Source organism: Pelophylax lessonae (genome assembly GCF_965119305.1).
Source record: "Pelophylax lessonae genome assembly, chromosome: 3".
Taxonomy (NCBI): domain Eukaryota; kingdom Metazoa; phylum Chordata; class Amphibia; order Anura; family Ranidae; genus Pelophylax; species Pelophylax lessonae.
In genome coordinates, this window is record NC_138770.1 from 365,470,255 (window position 1) to 365,495,705 (window position 25,451).

The 25,451-nt window shown below is 45.7% G+C and overlaps 1 pseudogene across 1 annotated transcript in view; it reads left to right on the forward strand.

The window, feature by feature from the left end:
* The first annotated feature begins 859 nt into the window (after positions 1-859).
* Positions 860-25,451, forward strand: part of LOC309550540 — a 32,854-nt pseudogene continuing 8,262 nt past the window's right edge. Inside the window, exons 1-3 of the transcript XR_014226183.1 lie at positions 860-919; positions 21,632-21,876; positions 22,970-23,593. The product of XR_014226183.1 is annotated as an uncharacterized misc_RNA (transcript). The remainder of the gene's footprint in view (positions 920-21,631; positions 21,877-22,969; positions 23,594-25,451) is intronic.

Sequence of the window (25,451 nt, forward strand, 5' to 3'; positions counted from 1 at the left end):
CGAACGCGCTATAGCAAAATATCAGCTTCCTATGTCCTCCCTTGATTGTGCCCACTGCTGTACATGGGGAGGTGCACTATGTGATTGTTGTGTCCTCTGGACACAGCTGATCACAGATCGGGGTAAAGAGCCAATCACAGCAGCTCTTTACCATGTGATCAGCTGTGTCCAATCACAGCTGATCACAATGTGAAAACAATTGCTGGTTTTCGGCATTCCTTTCCTCATGCTGTCACAACGTGAGAGGAGAGAGGCGGTATCTAGCTAGTTGTGAAAGGGGACATCTGCACTGATAATCAGGGTACTGATCATTAATGTCCTGATCATCAGTGCAGCCCCAACTGTGCCCATCATTGATGCCAATCAGTGCCCTTTAGTGTTGCCTCATCAGTGCAGCCTATTAGTGCCCATCAGTGCACCCTCATCAGTGCACATCAGTGAAGGAGAAAAATTACCTGTTTGCAAAATGTTATTACAGAAACTAAGATAACCTTTTTTTTTTTTTTTTCAGTCTTTTTTCCTTTGTTTAGCAAACATAAAAATCTCAATGGTGATTAAATACCACCAAAAGAAAGCTCTATTCGTGTGAAAAAAATGATAAAAGTTTCATATGGGTACAGTGTTGCATGACTGTGCAATTGTCACTCAAAACGTGACAGCGCTGAAAGCTGAAAAAGTGGCCTGGGCAGGAAGGGGTTTAAGTGCCCAATAGGCAAGTGGTTAAAGGAAAAGTTTTACCTTCATACGTCTGATTTAGGTAATTTTTGTTTTTACTCATTATATAAGTGGGTTAAACTCAGTCCTTGCATTTACCTAGAAAAGACCAAAAAAGGACACATGAAAGGATGAACTAACAAGAGGAAAAATGACATTTCAACAGTTCCAATCAATCTGCGATTTTTATTATCTTTTAAACAAGGTAAGTATATAAACTTGCTTCTTCATGTAAACTAAATACATTTTTACAGCAAAATCAAAAATGAAATATATGATGCAATCTGTCACTAGCATTACTATGCAGACCAGTAACAGTTTTTATCTGATGATCCTGCAGTTATTTTTCAACTTCTTTTAACAGACCAAGCTATCTATCAAAAGTAGCAGTTAGATCACCTGTCAAACACAAGGCCCACGGGCCTAATCTGGCCCCCCCTCCAGGCCATTTCATGTGGCCTTCGTCCCAAGGGAGAGGGATGGAGGTGAGATGTGGACAGCCTGGTTCGGGAGCTGAACCCTGCACCGTTTGTAGCTCATTTCTCAACACTGCACTCTGTACATAGTGCACCCCTGAACTCTGCACTCAGTACTTAGCGCATCACTGAACACCGCACATAATCCACTCCTGGTATTGCCTGTTTAAGATCCTCCCACTGGCCTGCCAGGCCATTTCATGTGACCCTCGCCCCAAGGGGGAGGGATGGAAGTGAGATGTGGACAGCCTGTGAAAAGGAGTTGAACCCTTCACTGTGTATGTAGCTCATTCCTCAACACTGCATTCTGTACATAGCACACCCCTGAACTCTGCACTCTGTACATAGCGCACGCCTGAACACTGCACTCTGTACATAGCGCACGCTTGATCTCTGCACTCTGTACATAGCGCACGCCTGAACTCTGCACTCTGTACATAGCACACGCCTGAACTCTGCACTCTGTACATAGCGCACGCGTGAACTCTGCACTCTGTACATAGCACACGCCTGAACTCTGCACTCTGTACATAGCACACGCCTGAACTCTGCACTCTGTACATAGCACACGCCTGAACTCTGCACTCTGTACATAGCACACGCCTGAACTCTGCACTCTGTACATAGCGCACGCCTGAACTCTGCACTCTGTACATAGCACACGCCTGAACTCTGCACTCTGTACATAGCGCACGCCTGAACTCTGCACTATGTACATAGCGCACGCCTGAACTCTGCACTCTGTACATAGCGCACGCCTGATCTCTGCACTCTGTACATAGCGCACGCCTGATCTCTGCACTCTGTACATAGCGCCAGACTTGTATAAAGTACTCGAAATTTCTACTTGAGTAAAAGTACAAGTGCTTGATCAAAAAGTGACTTGAGTAGAAGTGGAAGTGCTCGCAGAAAAAGTTACTTAAGTAGAAGTACTAAAGTATTCAACATTTTTTTTACTTAAGTATTGCAAGTAGTTTTTTCAAAAAATTTGCTACTTAAGTACTAAAAGTAAAAAGTACCAGTAGTTTTGAAAAAAAAATTCTACTTAAGTACTGAAAGTAGAAGTACAAGTACTGTGTTATGTAGTTATTAAAGAAAGAAGTCAAAAGTTTGAACATCATATTGTTTTTTATTATTTCAAATGATTTATTCAAATGATTAACCTTTGTTTGTTAGTAGTTTCTTGATGCACTTTAAGCGCTGTAGCACCATTTATTTGTTTGTTTCATATTTTCTTTTTATTGGAAAGATTTGGTATAGCAGCTTTTATTATACACAGCCTTTATTTTCGTATGCGCTGATTTACAAATGACATTATACACATTTTTTTGAGCTTTATGTAACATTCCATCTACTGTTCTGGCAGTGGTAATTTTTTTAAAAGTAACGAGTAACTATGCAGCACAAAAAAAAAATACTTGAGTAGAAGTATCGAAATCATCGAAAAAATGTAGTGAAGTAAAAGTAGAAGTAGGAGAAAAAAATTCTACTCTAGGAAAGTACAGATACCGCATTTCGGTACTTAAGTACAGTACTTAAGTAGTTCTACTTCGTTACTATACATCTCTGCATAGCGCACGCCTGAACTCTGCACTCTGTACATAGCGCACGCCTGAACTCTGCACTCTGTACATAGCACACGCCTGAACTCTGTACATAGCGCACGCCTGATCTCTGCACTCTGTACATAGCGCACGCCTGAACTCTGCACTGACTTTGACAACCCTGATTTAGATCAGCTTTTGTTTATTTATGTAAAAGCTTTATCCCAAAAAGGAAAATAAAAGGTTGTTGCAACTTTTTAAAAAGTGTCAGAGTTCAGCTTTAATTCATTAGTAGTGTTGAGCGAACACGGACTGTATTATTCGTGTTCGTACCGAATAATTGGATTTTTTGTACCCGAACACGGACACGGACACTTTACTGTATGTTCGGGTAAAAATCCGTGTTCGGTCGTTTTATTTCCGGGTTTTGCATGCTTTGGCGCTCTTTTCATGGCGGGCTTTCAACAGCCAATCAACAATCGTTTAACTGGTGTGCCTTAAGCCATCCCAGCCATGCCTGCAAATGTCTCAGTAGCTGTGATTGGCCGTCTGAAGCATGTGACCAAGTCTTTATAAGTTCGAGGCAGCCGCAGCGGCGTCATTATGCTGCTTAGATTCAGGGACAGAGCACACATCAACGTGCTGGCTGCTGATTAGGGAAAGATAGGCAGGAAAAAACCATTTGTGTCCGGATAGAATTGAGGGACAGGTCGGAGTGTTTAGGCAGGGCGAGTTGTAGGCATTTTAGGGATAGAGTCTGCTGAATTATATAGGGTCAGTGTCTTCTACAAACTACAATCGATATTGCTGTGTGGGGGGTGGGGTCTGCACTCAATCCTGATCTACGATCTCTTCTCAATCCTGTTAGGGACAGAGTCTGCTGAATTTTAGGGAAACTGTGTTCTACAAACTACAATCGATATTGCTGTGTGGTGTGGGATTGGAGATAGGCAGGTGTCAGTGATCCACATCCATTTTTCTGTGTGTGAGCTGCAGTGAACACAATCTTTTTGGGCTGCAGTGAACACAATCTTTTTGGGCTGCAGTGAACACAATCTTTTTGGGCTGCAGTGAACACAATCTTTTTGGGCTGCAGTGAACACAATCTTTTTGGGCTGCAGTGAACACAATCTTTTTGGGGTGCAGTGAACAAAATCTTTTTGGGGTGCAGTGAACACAATCCTTTTTGGTGTGCAGTGAACACAATCTTTGTGGGGTGCAGTGAACAAAATCCTTTGTGGGGTGCAGTGAACACAATCTTTTTGGGGTGCAGTGAACAAAATCCTTTTTGGGGTGCAGTGAACAACATCCTTTTTGGGGTGCAGTGAACACAATCTTTTTGGGGTGCAGTGAACAAAATCCTTTGTGGGGTGCAGTGAACACAATCTTTTTGGGGTGCAGTGAACACAATCTTTTTGGGGTGGAGTGAACAACATCCTTTTTGGGGTGCAGTGAACAAAATCCTTTTTGGGGTGCAGTGAACAAAATCCTTTTTGGGGTGCAGTGAACACAATCTTTTTGGGGTGCAGTGAACACAATCTTTGTGGGGTGCAGTGAACACAATCTTTTTGGGGTGGAGTGAACAACATCCTTTTTGGGGTGCAGTGAACAACATCCTTTTTGGGGTGCAGTGAACACAATCTTTTTGGGGTGCAGTGAACACAATCTTTGTGGGGTACAGTGAACAGAATCTTTGTGGGGTGCAGTGAACACAATCTTTGGGGGGTACAGTGAACACAATCTTTGTGAGGTGCAGTGAACACAATCTTTGTGGGGTGCAGTGAACACAATCATTGTGGGGTGCAGTGAACTCAATCTTTGTGGGGTACAGTGAACACAATCTCATACTGAAGGTTTGAGGGTGCTGCCTGTTCCATACTCCCCCTACTCCTCATCTAGCCTTTTAGGGGTACAAACAATAGTAATTGGGGCCTAGTGTGGTTGTGTACGTGTGATATACATACACTTTTTTGGGATCATATTTTCTATTCCGCTATTTAATCAAAAACCTTTGGGGATCAGTTAAATTGGGGGATAGTCTGTGTTGGTACGTGTGAGAGAGATCCACCTTTCCAAGTTGTTGGGGTTCATCTCATACTTCTGAAGGTTTGAGGGTGCTGCCTGTTCCATACTCCCCCTACTCCTAGCCTTTTAGGGGTACAAACAATAGTAATTGGGGCCTAGTGTGGTTGTGTACGTGTGATATACATACACTTTTTTGGGATCATATTTTCTATTCCGCTATTTAATCAAAAACCTTTGGGGATGGGGGGCGTGGCTTACCGGCTCATGTAGAAGGACGTGTTTCTCCTCGGCTCCGATATCCTGCTATTGTATCATCCTGTTAGTGGACCCTCACCCACCGGAAACATCGCCCGAGTGCTCCGCAGTCGTGTCTGCCTTTCCGAGGCACCGTCCACAGCGTCCCGGACCGCATCGGTGGCCATGACGAGGCAGAAGGAGGGGAGCCTGCCGGCGCCCAAACAAATCCAACATGGCGGCGCCACGCTGCCACAGCGGGCGGGCAAGGACAAGGTGCCTGCGGCGCTCTCTAGACTGGAGCAGTTCGCTCATGTCCCGGCATCACAGAGAGCGCAGCATCAGCAGACCGCAGCTTCGACGAGCAAGCAACCCGGCCACTCTCCTGCACCGCAGCTGCCTTCTCCCGGGAGGGATGATGCAGCCATGGCTTCCACTGCCGGCACAGTGAGTACTCCTGCGGGGCTCCGGAGGGAGGATGATATCCCTGGGGACTCTGACCCACCTGCCCCCACTATTCAAGATGTGCTAACGGCTGTGCACACCTATGGTGCATCCCTTGCTGACCTGACTGTGGAGGTGAAGAGTATGAAAGAGGGCCTGTTACACATGCGGCAGGATATGCAAAAAATCAGGGAGCGGGCCACGGCCTTGGAAGGCAGGGTTAGTGTGGTGGAGGATGAAATGCAACCCCTTATGCAAGATGTCAGAATGAACTCCTCTGGGGTCTCTGAGGCTATGGCCAGGCTGGAGGACATGGAAAACCGGCTGCGCCGCAGTAACCTTCGCTTGGTGGGCATACCAGAAAAGGCAGAGGGCAAAACGCCAGTGGAGTTCATAGAGCAATGGCTACTAACAACCTTTGGAAAGGATAGCCTTTCTCCTTTCTTTACGGTGGAGAGGGCACATAGGGTGCCGTTCAGGGCTCCACCACCAGGGGCCCCTGACCGCCCATTTCTGCTGAAACTTCTGCACTACAAGGACAGAGACACTATCCTGAGACTGGCCAGACAACAACCTCGTATGGAGATTCAAGGGTCGCGGATCTCTATATACCCTGATTTTTCTGCGGCACTCCAGAAACAACGCGCACGATTCACGGAAGTTAAAAAACGAATGCGTGCCATACCGTTGGTGTACTCCATGTTGTATCCTGCCAAATTGCGAGTAGTGACTAACGGTGCTGTCCATTTCTTCGAAAATCCCACCATGGCGGTTAATTGGCTGGACCGCCACGAACGCCAGCTGCGGGAGGCTGCGGCCTGATGATGCACGACGGCGTGAGCTTCGATGCCTTGCGTAGGGGTCCATACTCACCCTGTTGGGAGCTGAACGGTCTCCCCCTTGTTTGCAACAGTTTGCACTCTCAAGTTTGCCGTTCCGACTGCAGTTTTGTTTGGAATGGCCTTCTGTTCTGGACTGTGCGAGTCTGGGCCCTCTTCACTTCACCCCCCTGGGCCCTGTGGGCCAACGGACGTTTCCCTGCGGGGTCCGGATGGGAGTCGCCCTTCGGGCTCTCCGCCTAAAGTGTGCTCTCTCATCGTCTGTACTTTGTTTGCTTCTTCTTTTTTTTTGTTGTTCCTATCCTCATCATTTTTTTTCTGTTTTGGTGCAACTCCACGACCTATACTGTTAGGATATGCTGAGCGCGACTCACCCGAGTCTCTGACGGACCTCCTTGAGACTTTGTCGCTGTCCCTCACCGGATTTCCTTATTGGCGGATCTCCCCCTGGCCTGCTGATGTAACGCAGGCAACTCCTCTAGTGCTAGATACCCATCATGGCTAGCCCACTTGGCACTTTGATTTCCTGGAATGTCCGTGGCCTGGGGGACCCTCGCAAGCGTACTGCCATATGGACCTCTTTGTCACACCAGAGTCCTGCTATTGTCTGCCTGCAAGAAACCCATCTGACTACTGACTCTATGGGTTGTATTAGCACCTCTAAATACCCGGTGCAGTTTCATTCCTCTCATACCCAGTACTCTAGGGGGGTATCCATTCTAGTATCAGCTTCAACAAGATTTGAGACTCTTGCCTCTCTGGTTGATCCGCAGGGGAGATTTATTTTTCTTGTGGGGGTGTGGGATACTCTTAAGTGTATTATTGCTAACATTTATGTTCCTCCCCCATTCGCGTTCGAGGTGCTGGAGTGTCTGTCCCGGTTTCTTGGCGCACACCCCCAACTCCCGGTGTTGGCTGTGGGGGATTTCAATAATGTCCTTGACCCAACTCTTGACATACTTAAACGGTTCTGCCCGGATGGTTCCAGGACTCCCACTCCCTTTGCTAGGTTTCTGGGGGAGCTGGGACTTCTGGATATCTGGCGTAGCAAGCACCCCTTAGAGGCGGGCTTTTCCTGTCATTCCTTGTCACACTCTACATTGTCCCGTATTGACTTGGCCCTGGGATCTGACCTACTGTTCTCTTACGCACCCGTGGTGAGCTATCTGGCGCGTGGGCTCTCTGACCACTCCCCGATGTTGGTGAGTCTCAGGTTGCCTGGTCCCAGTCTGCCTAGGCAGTGGAAGCTGAACCCCTTTTGGCTTCCACTCTTCCCTGATCATGCTCAAATCGCCACTCATCTTACTAATTTCTTTGCCGATAACGGACACTCCGCAGCTCCGGGAATGGTGTGGGATACCATGAAGGCCTTCCTTAGAGGTATTTGTATCAAAGAAATTTCATCGGTTAAGTCACGGAGCAGGCAATGGGCTCGGGATGCCAGTGAGGCGGTGCTCCGGGCGGAGGCTGCTTTCCTGGCGTCTCCCACAGCGGATAATCAGGGTTGTTGGCTGGAGGCGCAGAGATTCTTTCGCTCCATCCAGCAGCAACAAGCTGAACACAAACGTTTTTTCATGTCACAGGCATACTTTGAGGAAGGGGAAAAGACTGGGCATATGCTTGCAACCATTTCACGGGCGCAGAGACCTCCCCCGATAATTCACAGATTGACGCTCCCCTCTGGGGATGTGGTTTCTGATACTCCGTCTATCCTGCAGGGCTTCAGTACATTCTTTAGGGATCTCTACGCTTCCCAGGTGTCTTACGACCCGAGTGACTTATTGGCATTCCTACATGACCTCCAGTTGCCGCAACTTGCCGCAGCGGATAGGGCTCTCCTGGACTCCCCCATTAAGTTGGAGGAACTCCAGGAGGCGCTAGCGGGTTACCCTAACTCGAAGGCACCGGGTGCGGACGGGCTCCCTATTGAGTTGTACAAGGCCTTTAGTGGGGTGCTGCTGCCGGAACTCCTGCGCACTCTTGAGTTCTCATCGGAGTTGGGGTCGCTTCCCCCCTCTATGTATGAGGCGGTGGTGGTGGTTCTATTGAAGCCCGGGAAGGATCCGACGCGCCCTGATTCGTATAGACCCATTTCCCTCCTCACGTCGGATCTCAAGCTTTTTGCTAAGGTACTGGCCAACCGCCTTTCTAAGGTGATCTCTAAAATTGTACATGGGGACCAATCTGGGTTCATCCCAGGGCGTTCCACGGCGACTAACATACGCAGGCTGTACTTGAATATGCAGATTACTCCAGATAACTGCGGGAACAGAGCTATACTGTCACTCGACGCGGCTAAGGCCTTTGATAGTGTTGAGTGGCAGTATCTCTGGGTTGTTTTGGAAAGACTGGGGTTTGGGCCTCGGTTTATAGCATGGATCAAATTATTGTACAACGCCCCTACGGCGTGTGTGAGGGTCAACAATATGCTGTCTCCGGTGTTCCCGCTGCACAGGGGCACGCGGCAGGGCTGCCCATTGTCGCCCTTGCTGTTCGCCCTGGCGGTGGAGCCCCTGGCGGCAGCAGTTAGGGCCAACCCCGCCATCCATGGGTTCAGAAGGGGAGAGGGGGAAGAGAAAATCGCATTATATGCTGATGATGCTTTGTTGTTCCTTGGTGATACCTCGGGCTCTTTGGTAGAACTGATGACTGTGATAGCTAAGTTTGGATCCTTCTCGGGCTTCCGAATCAATTGGGACAAGTCGGTGCTGCTACCATTGGACCCGTTGGGGGCTGCTCTGCCGCCCCTGGCGTCTCAGGTCCAGGTGGTGTCCGAATTTCGGTATTTGGGTATTACTGTGCATCCTGATTTGAGAAAGTATGTCAAACTTAATGTAACCCCATTACTAGGAAGGTTCAAGGAGAAACTGTCCAGCTGGGTCCGACTACCGCTGTCAGTGGTTGGTAGGTGCAATCTTATCAAAATGATTTGGAATCCACAACTGTTGTATGCTCTACATAATGCCCCCGTATGGATACCGATCCACATTTTTAAACAGTTTGACACTATTTACCGGGCACTTATATGGAAAAAACAGTCCCCTAGGATCCGCCTGGAGACGCTACAGGAGGCTAAGGATAGTGGAGGCCTAGCGGTCCCCAACCCATTGTACTATTTTTTGGCTTCCCAACTACAGCATCTCACGGGCTGGTCCCGGGTTGACGACTGCGACCCGATCCGCAGGATACTTGTGGCTTATCTGGGGGGGGAGTCGCTGGTGGAATCGTTAGAGAGTGGGGAGCTGGGTACGTTTCCCCAGCACCCGACTCTGCTATTGATGGACAAGGTGTGGCGCAGGGCCCGAGATCACTTTACTTATAGGGGGTTCTCCAGGTTTTCCCGCATACTTCGTAATGCCAACTACCCAGAGCTGGATAGACTCCGGGATACCCTGAACTGGGCTAGCTATGGCATCCGATTCATTTTCCAACTGTATAGGGGAAATGCTCTCAAAGACTTCCAGGCACTTCGGGCTGAATTTGGGCTGCCTAACACATTATTCTACCAATACTTACAATTGCGACATGCCATCGCGGCACAAACCAGGGAGTCCCAGTGGGGTCTATGCCACCCGGTTATACTTATGAGCCTAGTAAACTCTACAGTGAAGAAGGGGCAAATTTCCTCCTTATACTCTTCCTTCATGGAACACGTGTCGAGGGCCATGACATATAGGTGCAGATCGGCCTGGGCGGACGAACTGGGATCACTAGCATCGGAAGAGTGGACAGGTATACTTGACAATGTGCTCAAGGTGTCCCTGTCAGCTTCACAGCGCCTTACGCAATTATTCATATTGCATCGTACATACCGGACTCCGCAGCGACTGCACAGCTGGGGCAGGAGGGATTCTCCGTTCTGTCCTCGCTGCAAGACTCAGGAGGGAACACTAATCCACATGCTTTGGAGATGTCCAAAATTACACCGCTACTGGACTGAAGTACTTCGCTCCATTAACACTATATGGGGGCTGAGGCTCCCTCAGGACCCGAAGCTTTGTATTCTGGGCTGGTTAGACGAGGAATTGTATACCCCAGGGGTGTTTGAGGCGGTCCTCAGGACCCTATTTCTTGCCCGCAAATTGATAGCGAGGAAATGGATATCTCCATCTGCTCCCACACATGCGGAATGGACGGCTGAGGTTAAGTCTCTGTTATCCAGGGAACATTTGACTTTTTTACATAGGGGCAGCCACATGAAGTTTGAACGCATCTGGGGACCATGGTTGGACGTGCCAGGACTGGCCCCTCCGCACCTGGTCACTAATAGATTCCTGGGGGGGGTAGTTTCCTCAGCCCCTTGAACCTGTTGTGGATTTCATTACTTATTCTAGATTGGGCCTGGGTAACTGTCTTGTGGGTGGGGGGGGGCAGGGTCAGGCTACATACTCCCTTTTTACCTGGAGGGATGGTGGGGAAGTCGGTGGGGAGAGGGGAGGGAATTCTCTGTGATTTTCCCCCTTATGACTGGAGGTTGCACCACCAAACTACTATCTTTTTGTCCTTTTTCTGATTCTGTGTTTCTATCTTTCCTCTCTATCTTTTTCTTTCTCTCTATATGTCCGATTATGCTTTTCCAATATGGTGAGGCCGGTTTCAAAGATCCTTGATTAGCCATGAATCAGAGTGCCGACAATGTTATGTGCACTGGTACATTCTCCTTGAACCTAGGGGGGACCCCCAATTTAGGGATGATTCCTACTTCATTCATTTATGTTTTTTATGGAATGGAGAATTTATGCTTGTTATTATTCCAATGTCTCTTGCTGTCTGCTGTTACGTGCTATTGATACCTGGCCGGAGTTCATTGTAATGGATGTTTCTTTTTCTTTTTGTTTTTCTGTTGTTTGTAATGAAAAGTGTTTTCTAAATAAAAATTATCTGATTTAAAAAAAAAAAAAAACCTTTGGGGATCAGTTAAATTGGGGGATAGTCTGTGTTGGTACGTGTGAGAGAGATCCACCTTTCCAAGTTGTTGAGGTTCATCTCATACTTCTGAAGGTTTGAGGGTGCTGCCTGTTCCATACTCCCCCTACTCCTAGCCTTTTAGGGGTACAAACAATAGTAATTGGGGCCTAGTGTGGTTGTGTACGTGTGATATACATACACTTTTTTGGGATCATATTTTCTATTCCGCTATTTAATCAAAAACCTTTGGGGATCAGTTAAATTGGGGGATAGTCTGTGTTGGTACGTGTGAGAGAGATCCACCTTTCCAAGTTGTTGGGGTTCATCTCATACTTCTGAAGGTTTGAGGGTGCTGCCTGTTCCATACCCCCCCTACTCCTAGCCTTTTAGGGGTACAAACAATAGTAATTGGGGCCTAGTGTGGTTGTGTACGTGTGATATACATACACTTTTTTGGGATCATATTTTCTATTCCGCTATTTAATCAAAAACCTTTGGGGATCAGTTAAATTGGGGGATAGTCTGTGTTGGTACGTGTGAGAGAGATCCACCTTTCCAAGTTGTTGGGGTTCATCTCATACTTCTGAAGGTTTGAGGGTGCTGCCTGTTCCATACTCCCCCTACTCCTAGCCTTTTAGGGGTACAAACAATAGTAATTGGGGCCTAGTGTGGTTGTGTACGTGTGATATACATACACTTTTTTGGGATCATATTTTCTATTCCGCTATTTAATCAAAAACCTTTGGGGATCAGTTAAATTGGGGGATAGTCTGTGTTGGTACGTGTGAGAGAGATCCACCTTTCCAAGTTGTTGAGGTTCATCTCATACTTCTGAAGGTTTGAGGGTGCTGCCTGTTCCATACTCCCCCTACTCCTAGCCTTTTAGGGGTACAAACAATAGTAATTGGGGCCTAGTGTGGTTGTGTACGTGTGATATACATACACTTTTTTGGGATCATATTTTCTATTCCGCTATTTAATCAAAAACCTTTGGGGATCAGTTAAATTGGGGGATAGTCTGTGTTGGTACGTGTGAGAGAGATCCACCTTTCCAAGTTGTTGGGGTTCATCTCATACTTCTGAAGGTTTGAGGGTGCTGCCTGTTCCATACCCCCCCTACTCCTAGCCTTTTAGGGGTACAAACAATAGTAATTGGGGCCTAGTGTGGTTGTGTACGTGTGATATACATACACTTTTTTGGGATCATATTTTCTATTCCGCTATTTAATCAAAAACCTTTGGGGATCAGTTAAATTGGGGGATAGTCTGTGTTGGTACGTGTGAGAGAGATCCACCTTTCCAAGTTGTTGGGGTTCATCTCATACTTCTGAAGGTTTGAGGGTGCTGCCTGTTCCATACTCCCCCTACTCCTAGCCTTTTAGGGGTACAAACAATAGTAATTGGGGCCTAGTGTGGTTGTGTACGTGTGATATACATACACTTTTTTGGGATCATATTTTCTATTCCGCTATTTAATCAAAAACCTTTGGGGATCAGTTAAATTGGGGGATAGTCTGTGTTGGTACGTGTGAGAGAGATCCACCTTTCCAAGTTGTTGAGGTTCATCTCATACTTCTGAAGGTTTGAGGGTGCTGCCTGTTCCATACTCCCCCTACTCCTAGCCTTTTAGGGGTACAAACAATAGTAATTGGGGCCTAGTGTGGTTGTGTACGTGTGATATACATACACTTTTTTGGGATCATATTTTCTATTCCGCTATTTAATCAAAAACCTTTGGGGATCAGTTAAATTGGGGGATAGTCTGTGTTGGTACGTGTGAGAGAGATCCACCTTTCCAAGTTGTTGGGGTTCATCTCATACTTCTGAAGGTTTGAGGGTGCTGCCTGTTCCATACCCCCCCTACTCCTAGCCTTTTAGGGGTACAAACAATAGTAATTGGGGCCTAGTGTGGTTGTGTACGTGTGATATACATACACTTTTTTGGGATCATATTTTCTATTCCGCTATTTAATCAAAAACCTTTGGGGATCAGTTAAATTGGGGGATAGTCTGTGTTGGTACGTGTGAGAGAGATCCACCTTTCCAAGTTGTTGGGGTTCATCTCATACTTCTGAAGGTTTGAGGGTGCTGCCTGTTCCATACTCCCCCTACTCCTAGCCTTTTAGGGGTACAAACAATAGTAATTGGGGCCTAGTGTGGTTGTGTACGTGTGATATACATACACTTTTTTGGGATCATATTTTCTATTCCGCTATTTAATCAAAAACCTTTGGGGATCAGTTAAATTGGGGGATAGTCTGTGTTGGTACGTGTGAGAGAGATCCACCTTTCCAAGTTGTTGAGGTTCATCTCATACTTCTGAAGGTTTGAGGGTGCTGCCTGTTCCATACTCCCCCTACTCCTAGCCTTTTAGGGGTACAAACAATAGTAATTGGGGCCTAGTGTGGTTGTGTACGTGTGATATACATACACTTTTTTGGGATCATATTTTCTATTCCGCTATTTAATCAAAAACCTTTGGGGATCAGTTAAATTGGGGGATAGTCTGTGTTGGTACGTGTGAGAGAGATCCACCTTTCCAAGTTGTTGGGGTTCATCTCATACTTCTGAAGGTTTGAGGGTGCTGCCTGTTCCATACTCCCCCTACTCCTCATCTAGCCTTTTAGGGGTACAAACAATAGTAATTGGGGCCTAGTGTGGTTGTGTACGTGTGATATACATACACTTTTTTTGGATCATATTTTCTATTCCGCTATTTAATCAAAAACCTTTGGGGATCAGTTAAATTGGGGGATAGTCTGTGTTGGTACGTGTGAGAGAGATCCACCTTTCCAAGTTGTTGGGGTTCATCTCATACTTCTGAAGGTTTGAGGGTGCTGCCTGTTCCATACTCCCCCTACTCCTCATCTAGCCTTTTAGGGGTACAAACAATAGTAATTGGGGCCCAGTGTGGTTGTGTACGTGTGATATACATACACTTTTTTGGGATCATATTTTCTATTCCGCTATTTAATCAAAAACCTTTGGGGATCAGTTAAATTGGGGGATAGTCTGTGTCGGTACGTGTGAGAGAGATCCACCTTTCCAAGTTGTTGGGGTTCATCTCATACTTCTGAAGGTTTGAGGGTGCTGCCTGTTCCATACCCCCCCTACTCCTCATCTAGCCTTTTAGGGGTACAAACAATAGTAATTGGGGCCTAGTGTGGTTGTGTACGTGCGAGATACATACACTTTTTTTGATCATATTTCCTACTCCGCTATTCAATAAAAACCTTTGAGGATCAATTGAATTGCGGGATAGTCTGTGTCGGTACGTGTGAGAGAGATCCACCTTTCCAAGTTGTTGGGGTTCATCTCATACTTCTGAAGGTTTGAGGGTGCTGCCTGTTCCATACTCCCCCTACTCCTCATCTAGCCTTTTAGGGGTACAAACAATAGTAATTGGGGCCCAGTGTGGTTGTGTACGTGTGATATACATACACTTTTTTGGGATCATATTTTCTATTCCGCTATTTAATCAAAAACCTTTGGGGATCAGTTAAATTGGGGGATAGTCTGTGTCGGTACGTGTGAGAGAGATCCACCTTTCCAAGTTGTTGGGGTTCATCTCATACTTCTGAAGGTTTGAGGGTGCTGCCTGTTCCATACCCCCCCTACTCCTCATCTAGCCTTTTAGGGGTACAAACAATAGTAATTGGGGCCTAGTGTGGTTGTGTACGTGCGAGATACATACACTTTTTTTGATCATATTTCCTACTCCGCTATTCAATAAAAACCTTTGAGGATCAATTGAATTGCGGGATAGTCTGTGTCGGTACGTGTGAGAGAGATCCACCTTTCCAAGTTGTTGGGGTTCATCTCATACTTCTGAAGGTTTGAGGGTGCTGCCTGTTCCATACTCCCCCTACTCCTCATCTAGCCTTTTAGGGGTACAAACAATAGTAATTGGGGCCCAGTGTGGTTGTGTACGTGTGATATACATACACTTTTTTGGGATCATATTTTCTATTCCGCTATTTAATCAAAAACCTTTGGGGATCAGTTAAATTGGGGGATAGTCTGTGTCGGTACGTGTGAGAGAGATCCACCTTTCCAAGTTGTTGGGGTTCATCTCATACTTCTGAAGGTTTGAGGGTGCTGCCTGTTCCATACCCCCCCTACTCCTCATCTAGCCTTTTAGGGGTACAAACAATAGTAATTGGGGCCTAGTGTGGTTGTGTACGTGCGAGATACATACACTTTTTTTGATCATATTTCCTATTCCGCTATTCAATAAAAACCTTTGAGGATCAATTGAATTGCGGGATAGTCTGTGTCGGTACGTGTGAGAGAGATCCACCTTTCCAAGTTGTTGGGGTTCATCTCATACTTCTGAAGGTTTGAGGGTGCTGCCTGTTCCATACTCCCCCTACTCCTCATCTAGCCTTTTAGGGGTACAAACAATAGTAATTGGGGCCCAGTGTGGTTGTGTACGTGTGATATACATACACTTTTTTTGGATCATATTTTCTATTCCGCTATTTAATTTAACTGGGCCTCCATGCGAGACCTGTGTGCCTTGTTGCGCTGTTTTGAGTACTCCACCAACATGGCCAGTGGCAATGACGCCGTTCTCAGCTTAACTATCCCACTTCCATGCCTCCTTGAAAAAACAATTCGGGCGATGATGGAAGAGGATGTGGCACAGGATGAGGAGGAGGAGGAGGATGAAGAGGTAACATTTCCAAGGCTTTCAGGGCAGTCATTCGCAAGGGGCTCCGAGGGTGGGTTCCTGCACACGCAAACGCCAGGGACGCAATTGTCCAGCAGGGGCACAGTTCTGGAGGATGAGGAGGATGAGGAGGAGGAGGAGCTGGAGGAGGAGATGGAACCATGTTCACAGCAGGGTGGCACCCAGGCCAGCTCATGGCCATCACTGGTGCGTGGCTGGGGGGATACAGAGGACACGGACGATACACCTCCCACAGAGGACAGCCCTTCGTTGCCTCTGGGCAGCCTGGCACACATGAGCGATTACATGCTGCAGTGTCTCCACAACGACCGCCGAGTTGCCCACATTCTAACTTGTGCTGATTACTGGGTGGCCACGCTGCTGGATCCCCGTTACAAGGACAACGTACCGTCCTTAATTCACTCACTGGAGCGCGATCGCAAGATGCGCGAGTACAAGCGCACGCTGGTAGACGCCATGCTGCTGGCATTCCCATCTGACAGCGGGGCCACAGTGGAAGCACAAGGCAGAGGAGGAGGAGGAGGAGGTCGCCAACGCAACCAGGGCACCGCCAGCACCTCAGAAGGCAGGGTTAGCATGGCCGAAATGTGGAAAAGCTTTGTCAGCACGCCACAACAAACAGCAGCACCAGCAGCTCAGATGGAACGTCTTAGCAGGAGGCAGCATTTTACCAACATGGTGGAGCAGTATGTGTGCACACGCCTACATGTAGTGAATGACGGGTCTGCCCCCTTCAACTTCTGGGTCTCCAAATTGGGCACATGGCTTGAGCTTGCCCTTTACGCCTTGGAGGTGCTGGCGTGCCCTGCAGCCAGTGTATTATCTGAACGGGTATTTAGCACGGCTGGGGGCGTTATAAGAGACAAGCGCAGCCGCCTGTCCAGAGACAATGTGGACAAGCTCACGTTCATTAAAATGAACCAGGCATGGATCCCACGGGACTTTTCCGTACCTTATGCAGAATAGCAATGGATACCGACCTTACCCACCCATTGTTCCATTTTTGCTCTTTCTCACTCTTTTGGGGTGTACCCTCATTTAAAATTTTTGAAAAGAAGCAGTGTTGGCTACCTCGTCCTCCTCCTCAGGGCCAGATTAATGTAGGGGCTATTGGAGCTGCAGCTCCAGGCCCCTACCTTTTATATAGGCCCCGGGTTGGCCATATTCACTGTTACCGCTCTTCTGTCACTTGTAAACACAGAAGTCTGGCTTCTATGCTCGCTTCCCCAGGCAGCACCCTCAGAACCTCCCCACACAGCGTGAAGGCCGGACAAGGAGGGACAGTTGGCGATGCATGGATGTGTTTATGGGCTTCAGAGACAGCATCCCATGTTGAATTAGGCATGCATGGCTGCACCCTTCCTCCTCTGGGTGCATGGCAAGGCACGGCCCTTAAGGCCCTTCAAAATCCTCAGCACCAAGCCCATGATGCTGTTAATCCGGCCCTGGTCCTCCTCCACCGCCGCTTCCACCTACACCGCCCATAGGTGTGCGCAGCCTATTGCATTAAGGTGTGCACCCCAAAGTTGAAATACACATGCATGTGTTTGCCAGCAGGGAGAGTAATGTATCGGGGCCATGTACCTGTAGGCAAGGAGAAATAGAGCAGAGCAGGTCCCAGGGAGATCTTTCCCATCTCCTCACTGGCAATGCTATGTGCCCTAGGTGATTAGGGTGTGCCCAGGCACACCCAGCACACCCTGTGCGCACGCCTATGTCACCGCTAGGCTTGTGACGGTATCAGATTTTCATGCTGCGATTAATTGATTAAGGTTTTGCCACGGTATACGGTATTATCACGGTATTCTATTATTAAATTTAAATTATTAAATTTCCACCTCACTTCAATTTCATTGCTGAATTTAGGGGCTTTGGTTCACTTATGCACATTATTATATAGTCAGTCAGTACAGACTCTGTGAACCAGGCCTAAAATAGGTCATCAAGCAGTGTCTGGCCTAACTGGTGATAACTGGTTCTGGCGCTCGGCTCCGATCCGATGGCCTGGTCATTAAGAGGGCAAATCCTTGTGGTCAAGAAGTGGTTAAACCTGAAGGAGGTGTTGTTTATAAATTACTTTACTATTGCTTTAGGCCTGGTTCACATGTATGCGGGTTGGTGGTTCACATTTGCACAGGCATAGCAGCCCATTGATTTGAATGGGCTGCTATGCCCTCATTTTCCGCAGAAAAAAGGTGCATGCAGCATTTTTTTAAAATTCAGTGGCCTTGAAATCCATCCTGCTTTTGCACCATGCGACTAACCTGCAGTTCCTGCTCTGGCAAGCTTTCTGCATTTTTTGTATACGTGGGCACGGCATTTAAAAATAAACAGTTTGCGTGTGCAGCAACGGCAGGTAAGTCGCATGGTGCAAAAGAAGGATGGATTTCATGGCCACTGCATTTTTTTAAATTCTGCATGCACCTTTTTTCAGCTGAAAACGCAGGCATAGCAGCTCAAGCCCATTCACATCAATGGGCTGCTATGCCTGTGCAAATGTGGGCCCCCAACCCGCATACATGTGAACCAGGCCTAAAGCAATAGTAAAGTCATTAATTGGTTAAACCTGCAGGAGGACCGGTGTTTTTATCTATTAATGACTTTACTATTGCTTTAGGCCTGGTTCACATGTATGCGGGTTGGGGGCCCACATTTGCACAGGCATAGCAGCCCATTGATGTGAATGGGCTTGAGCTGCTATGCCTGCGTTTTCAGCTGAAAAAAGGTGCATGCAGAATTTAAAAAAATGCAGTGGCCATGAAATCCATCCTTCTTTTGCACCATGCGACTTACCTGCCGTTGCTGCACACGCAAACTGTTTATTTTTAAATGCCGTGCCCACGTATACAAAAAATGCAGAAAGCTTGCCAGAGCAGGAACTGCAGGTTAGTCGCATGGTGCAAAAGCAGGATGGATTTCAAGGCCACTGAATTTAAAAAAAATGCTGCATGCACCTTTTTTCTGCGGAAAATGAGGGCATAGCAGCCCGTTCAAATCAATGGGCTGCTATGCCTGTGCAAATGTGGGCCGCCAACCCGCATACATGTGAACCGCCAACCCGCATACATGTGAACCACCAACCCGCATACATGTGAACCAGGCCTAAAGCAATAGTAAAGTCATTAATAGATAAAAACACCGGTCCTCCTGCAGGTTTAACCACTTCTGGATCGCAAGGATTTGCCCCTTTAAAGACCAGGCCATCGGATCAGAGCGCCAGGACCAGTCATCACCAGGTAGGCCAGACACTGCTTGATGGCTATATAATAATGTAATGTGGGCTGCTAGGCGTGTGTGTGTATATATATATTTATTAGAGCTGCACGATTCTGGCCAAAATGAGAATCACGATTTTTTAGCTTGGAATAAAGATCACGATTCTCTCACGATTCTCTGTGTAACAAAAAAAAAAAAAATTGGGATAACTTTACTGTTACGTTTTTTTTTTTTTTTTTATTCATTAAAGTCTAATCATTGCGTTTGAAAGACTGCTGCGCAAATACAGTGTGACATAAAATATTACAACAATCGCCATTTTATTCTGTAGGGTCTCTGCTAAAAAAATATATAAAATGTTTGGGGGTTCTAAGTACTTTTCTAGCAAAAAAAAAACTGATTTTAACTTGCAAACAGCAAGTGTCAGAAAAAGATCCAGTCTTTAAGAGGTTAAACTTCCTTTCTCCCTGGCAGAGGGAAGGAAAAGATACAAATGTAATCATTTTTGTTTATAGTTAGGAGACTTAATGCTGAAAGGTGTTAGCTGAGTGAGTGAATGAGTCATCCAGCTCACTGAAATGTATCAATTCACAAGTCAGGCAGACTTGACAGAGAAACTCGGTATTTTAAAAATGCCACAATAACAATACCGTGGCTATGCAATACCGCGATATATCGAATTACCGAAAACCGGCATATGTCTAGTCACCGCCACATCCACCACCACCTCAACCTCCCTCCTACTCCATATGGGCCTCGTCCTTCAGAGATGAAGAAGAACATTGTTTTATTTTTCTGTTTTTTTTTGTTGTTTTAAGTTATTTCCCTATCCACATTTGTTTGCAGAGCACTTGCCATGCTCTTAATTACGTTTTGCTGCCATTTGCAGCACTCTAGCCCTTTCCTTTGGTGTTTTAGAGCCATTTTAGTGCCTTAAAGTTCGGGTCCCCATTGACTTCAATGGGGTTCGGTGTCCGGGAAAAGTTCGGTAAAAGTCCGGGACACGGACCCGGACTTTTTTTTAAAGTTCGGCCGAACCCGTCGAACACGGACATCTAGGTGTTCGCTCAACCCTATTCATTAGTCATTTATTTAAAGTCCATTTTAAACACTACACTCTCCAGACTCCTGCTGTCAAAAGGTGACTTTGTTGCTCCTTTACAGATAAAGTAGACTCCCTAAGACAAGAACCATGTTACTCGCCAGATTACCAGGTGAAAAATAAAAAAAATTAAAAGCCTAAAAATTAAGGGTAATGAAGCCACCACATTTAAGGATTGGTAAACTGCAATGTGTATACTTTTTTTTGGGGGGTTTGAAACCATTTATTTTACATGTCTATTCACACCTAAGACTTTTAGGTAGCTTAGCCGTTTACTGCTGCAGTGTATTCAATAATGTTCTTCTGGCCTGCTGGTTTCAGCAATATGGGTGCAAAATTAAAGGGATCCAATGGGGGGGGGGGGGGGGTAGGTTGTAGCTAATTTTTGTTTTTAAAAAAAGAGAGCTTGTTGCAGTTGTATGATAGTATAATTCCTGTATTCTCAAGAAACTGGCTTTTTTATTTTGTAGTTCAGAATATTCAAGAAAAGATATTTAGGATGCAGTGCTTAGGCCTGCGCAGCCAATCAATGGGCATGAACACCATCACATTAGTGAGGAAAGCAGGTTATTTATTTTGTGTAAGCACTGAAACTCTCTGACAAAGGCTTATATAGGTTTTAGACCCACATCTCCAACAGGCGAAAAGAACAGGTTCCTAAAAGTGCAGCATTACCAGACAATAAAAGGAGGGTGCAATAACCTTGCGCATTACCTTTAAACACTGTTTATTGATAAATAAAAGCAAGTTATATACTGACAAACAAATTTGATTTTGTAGGCATGTCAAAAAAACACTACAACCAATCTGGAAACCTTGATCTACAGCACGTGAAGAAGCCTTTAAGGTCCAATATGGCTTACGGTTTTTGAGGGGCAACTGCTCTTTCTCAGAGCCCCTCTGAGGAAGAGGGGGTCTCTCGTGAAACGTGTAAGCCATATTGGACTTAAAGGGCTTCTTCCCATCAAGGATTACAAATGTTTGATATGCCTGCTAACTCAGTTTGTTTGTGAGTATATTATTTGCTTTTATTTATCAATAAACGGTGTATAAAGACAATGTGTTAGGTTTGTGAGCCCTTATGATGGGACATCCACAGTCTTACAAGAGTGGCAAAGCACGGTAGCTCCATAGTCACAATCCAGAAGAGTGGAGATCTCTCAGTCTCTAAACACCATATTTGGGCGCAGGAAGTTGTTCCTGTCATGACTAAAAGTGAGTAGGGGGTGAGCTTTCAAGAGAACCCTTAATGGGGCAAAATATTTTCTTTAATTTTCCTTAATAAACTGAATAATAACTGTGTAAGGAATGTAAATTACTAAACAATGCACAGAACACTACCTTGTTACTTACGGTACTGTACTCTGAGTATGTATTAAATGTAAATATTTTAAACATATCATGTTGTATAAAACTGAATATTCTTGGTTTTTCAGGCTGCCCATTGGCAATATGAGGTTTTAAATCGGCTTTCTTTTAAAGATGCCTTGTGGAATGAGACACCTGTGAAGGAAAGCAACAGAAGCCAGATGGTATACATTAGCCTCCTATGGAGAAGACAGAACCATGCTCTTTTATCTCAGGTGTCACCACACAATCCAGAGGACTGGCTAGAACTTGCCAAACTTTCTAGCCTACTTCCAGATGATTTAAAGAAGAAAGGGATGCAATTATCATCCAGGTATGTTTGTGGGAATGTTACACGGTTGTTTTGTACAGAGAAAAATAGGCATTTTTTATAAAACTATATACAATATATTACCAAAAGTGTTGGGATGCCTGCCTTTAAATGCACAGTAACGAGACCCTTGCTCGCTCGCTTCCGCTCTCCCGACACTCCTCTGCTACTAGTGAGTCAGCTTGCAGATCGCAATGTCTGATGGTTCGCTCATCCAAGGCTCCAGGATCCGAACTACAGCTATTTGCCATTCGGAATCCATTAGAACAAACACCAGGCAGGCTGTATGTAAGTTCAAACAGGAATACATTTATTGGAAGTACACAACACACTTTTATACAGAATTTGGAACATCCCGCCCCCAACAAACGTTTTCCTATTGGTCAATTGTAAAGTACATGTAGTCCTTCTTCAGGTACTCCTTAGCCATGCAAATGAGGACTTGAAAATGAATCAGCAGGGATTGGTCCGATAGCTTGATTGGAAGGACTGTTATGTGTAATGAGACAGAACACTGTGAGGTCATTAACATGTAACAATGGAACAGACAGGTAAACTTCATCACAATACACATTCCCTCCCAATACACAAACAATAGGAAAGTCTGCGAATGAAAGTCTTTGTGTCTCTCTCACAGCCAAGCATGGAATACACTGTGTAAGGTGGTATTAAATCTTCATATTTCTATATGAATATTTTGCTGACAAATATTTAAGCAATCAAAACCATTACTTATCTGTCTTACCGTCACATGCACATGAACTTTAATGGCTTCCCAGACCCAATAGAACCCCCCTGGGGTTGAATTAAAAGAGAGTCTGTGAGCCAGGCCTTCTCGTCCAATATCAGTGCCTTACCTCACAAATGCGCTTCTGGAAGAATGGTCAAACATTCCCATAGAACCTTGTGGACAGCCTTCCCAGAAGAGTTGAACATGTTATAGCTGCAAAGGGTGGGCCAATTCAAAATTGAACCCTACAGACTAAGACTGGGATTCCATTAAAGTTCATGTGCGTGTAAAGGCAGGTGTCCCAATACTTTTGACAATATAGTGTATATTCTATCTCTGCAAGCATTTCTGTTCCCCTCCTAATAGGTGTCTTCTGCTCTGGAAAATTTTGACAAGCAAATCTGGACAAGTCCATCAAAGTGAATTACAGCAACTTATATCTTGGAAGAACACTATTTCCAAAGACCCTACCCCAAAGAAAACTTCTGTAGATCTTAGTACATATGATTTCTCAGTATTTCCAGCGAAAACTTTTTGTGACCTGAAAACTTTACCACATGCTAGGGTGCCACAAGCTGCCCCTGTGGAACATTTAACAAATAATGAACCTTGTAAGTCTATACATGATTTAATAAATCCATGGTTGAGCTTGCCACTTGCCAACTTTAGTAATGGACCACAACAACATGTTAAAATGGAATATGGTGCCAAGCAAGCTATAAATGCATTTGGTCAGATTTATGCTACAAAACAGATATCTGACAATATTGAACCTTGTTTAAAGTCCATTGGTGTCCAGGCCATTGTTTGCAAGCCTATAGGAACTCAAAAATCCTGTGAAATCCAGACCAGTACCACAGATGAGAAAATAGAACATTATCCAAAAAATGAGGACATCTTTCAAAGCCTAACTAAACATTTTTGTAAAATAGGTGCCCATTGAAGAACTCTTTTGAACTGTTGCCATTCTGAGCGCTCCATTTGTAATCGGTAAGTGCTTTTTTCAAATGTAACCACTATTCCCTCACACCAGAGCAAATTCATTAATGAGCATTGTGTTGATTTACCGTACTCTGATTTGTGTTTCAGACATGTTGCATTACATTATTGAAAAACTCAACTTCAATCGTAAAATGCAGATCAACAAAGTGTAAAATGTAACATGTAGGAATTTTATCTGTACTGACAAATGCATTACAATTCATGTGTGAACGAGCCCTGACAGCCAATGGTGGTTCAGGAGAACCTCTGCCCACTCAATGGCAGATTGAAGTTGATATGTATGCATAGCACTTTAACAGGTAGAAAATGTACAATTTGATCCCTGTGCCTGGTAAAATGCATCTAGTGCTGCCTTATCCTTTGTGTATGTACAAGCTAACTTGTTAAAGTAGCAGTCCAGGCAAAACCTAACGCTAAACCTGCTTCGTGCCACATTCTAAACCTAATCTATCTAACCCTGTAAAGCAAACATTGGTATACTTACAGATTCTGCAGCTAATCCAGCATCAGCTGTCAGCTGTGGCTTTAGCATGGAGGTGGGTGCAGGAAAGGCATCTGACAATGGACGCCCAATAGTAACTCAATGGGTGATATCACTTCCCAGGCATTTCACAGCCATTGTCGGTCCTCTCCTGCACAGACCTTCCACCACTGGAGACTGGACAAGATCGGGTGCAGAAAAGGTAAGTACAGCAATTTTTGCTTTACAGGGTTAGATAGATTAGGTTTGGGCCCCTTTCACACAGGGAGTCCGTTCAGATCCGCCTGTCAGTTTTCTGGGCGGATCTGAACGGACACCCCATGCAGCTCTATGGGGCATCGGATGTCAGCGGAGACATGTCCGCTGACATCCGATCTGATCCGTCAAAACCGGACAAATGGAAACCCTATTTTCCATCCGTCTGGCGGATAGGATCGGACAGACGGTCCGTTCCCATCTGATTCCCCCATAGAGATGCATGGGGACCTAACAGCTGTGTCTCCGCACACAGCGCGGAGACACAGCTGTCATCCGCCTGATGGACTCCGTGTGTAAAAGGGGCCTTAGAATCTGTCACAGAACAGGTTCAGCATTAGTTAGGTTTTGCCTTGACTTCTCCTTTAATTTAACTACAGCTGGTGCTTGTCAAATTAGGATGTGTATTAAAGACTAAAGCTGGCCATAGACTGAGCAATTTTCTTTCCTGCAACTAGGAAAGAAAATCACTCAATTCAACAGTCAGTGTTGTGGGGGGAATCCCTCCTGCAGAGCCATTGTGTTCTCTGGGCAGGGGGGGGGCGTCCCATCCAGTAGACCAGTGGTTCTCAAATCCGGTCCTCGGGACCCACTAACAGGCCAGATTTTAAGTATTACCTTGGGGGATGCAGACTAGAATACTGCAATCACTGAGAAGCAAATGAGATCACCTGTGATGTAATTTAGTTATCTTGCAAACCTGGCCTGTTGGTGGGTCCCGAGGACCGGATTTGAGAACCACTGCAGTAGACCACTGTGATTACTGCTAGCGGCTGTAATAGTCACTAGTAAGTTGCAAGTATAATGCTTTAAAGGCTGCAGTGTAAAAAAATAATAAATGCACATTTTTTTTTTTTAATGTGAACTTAGCCTTTAAGCTTTGCGAGATGCCCTCTGTATAGTCTAAAGCTCTTCCATTTGGGCACTTTTTAAAGGAAGAGTCCACTACTGGGCTCATGCTCCAGGTTCTGTGGATAAAATACAGTGGGACCAAAAGCTGTGGTGCTTGGAGAAAGAGACACTTGCCTGCATTGTTTCAGGCATAGATTTAGGACTATTTTGAAAATCAGGCGATCGGAGCTCTAAGGGCTTTTGTTTAGTGACCATGTG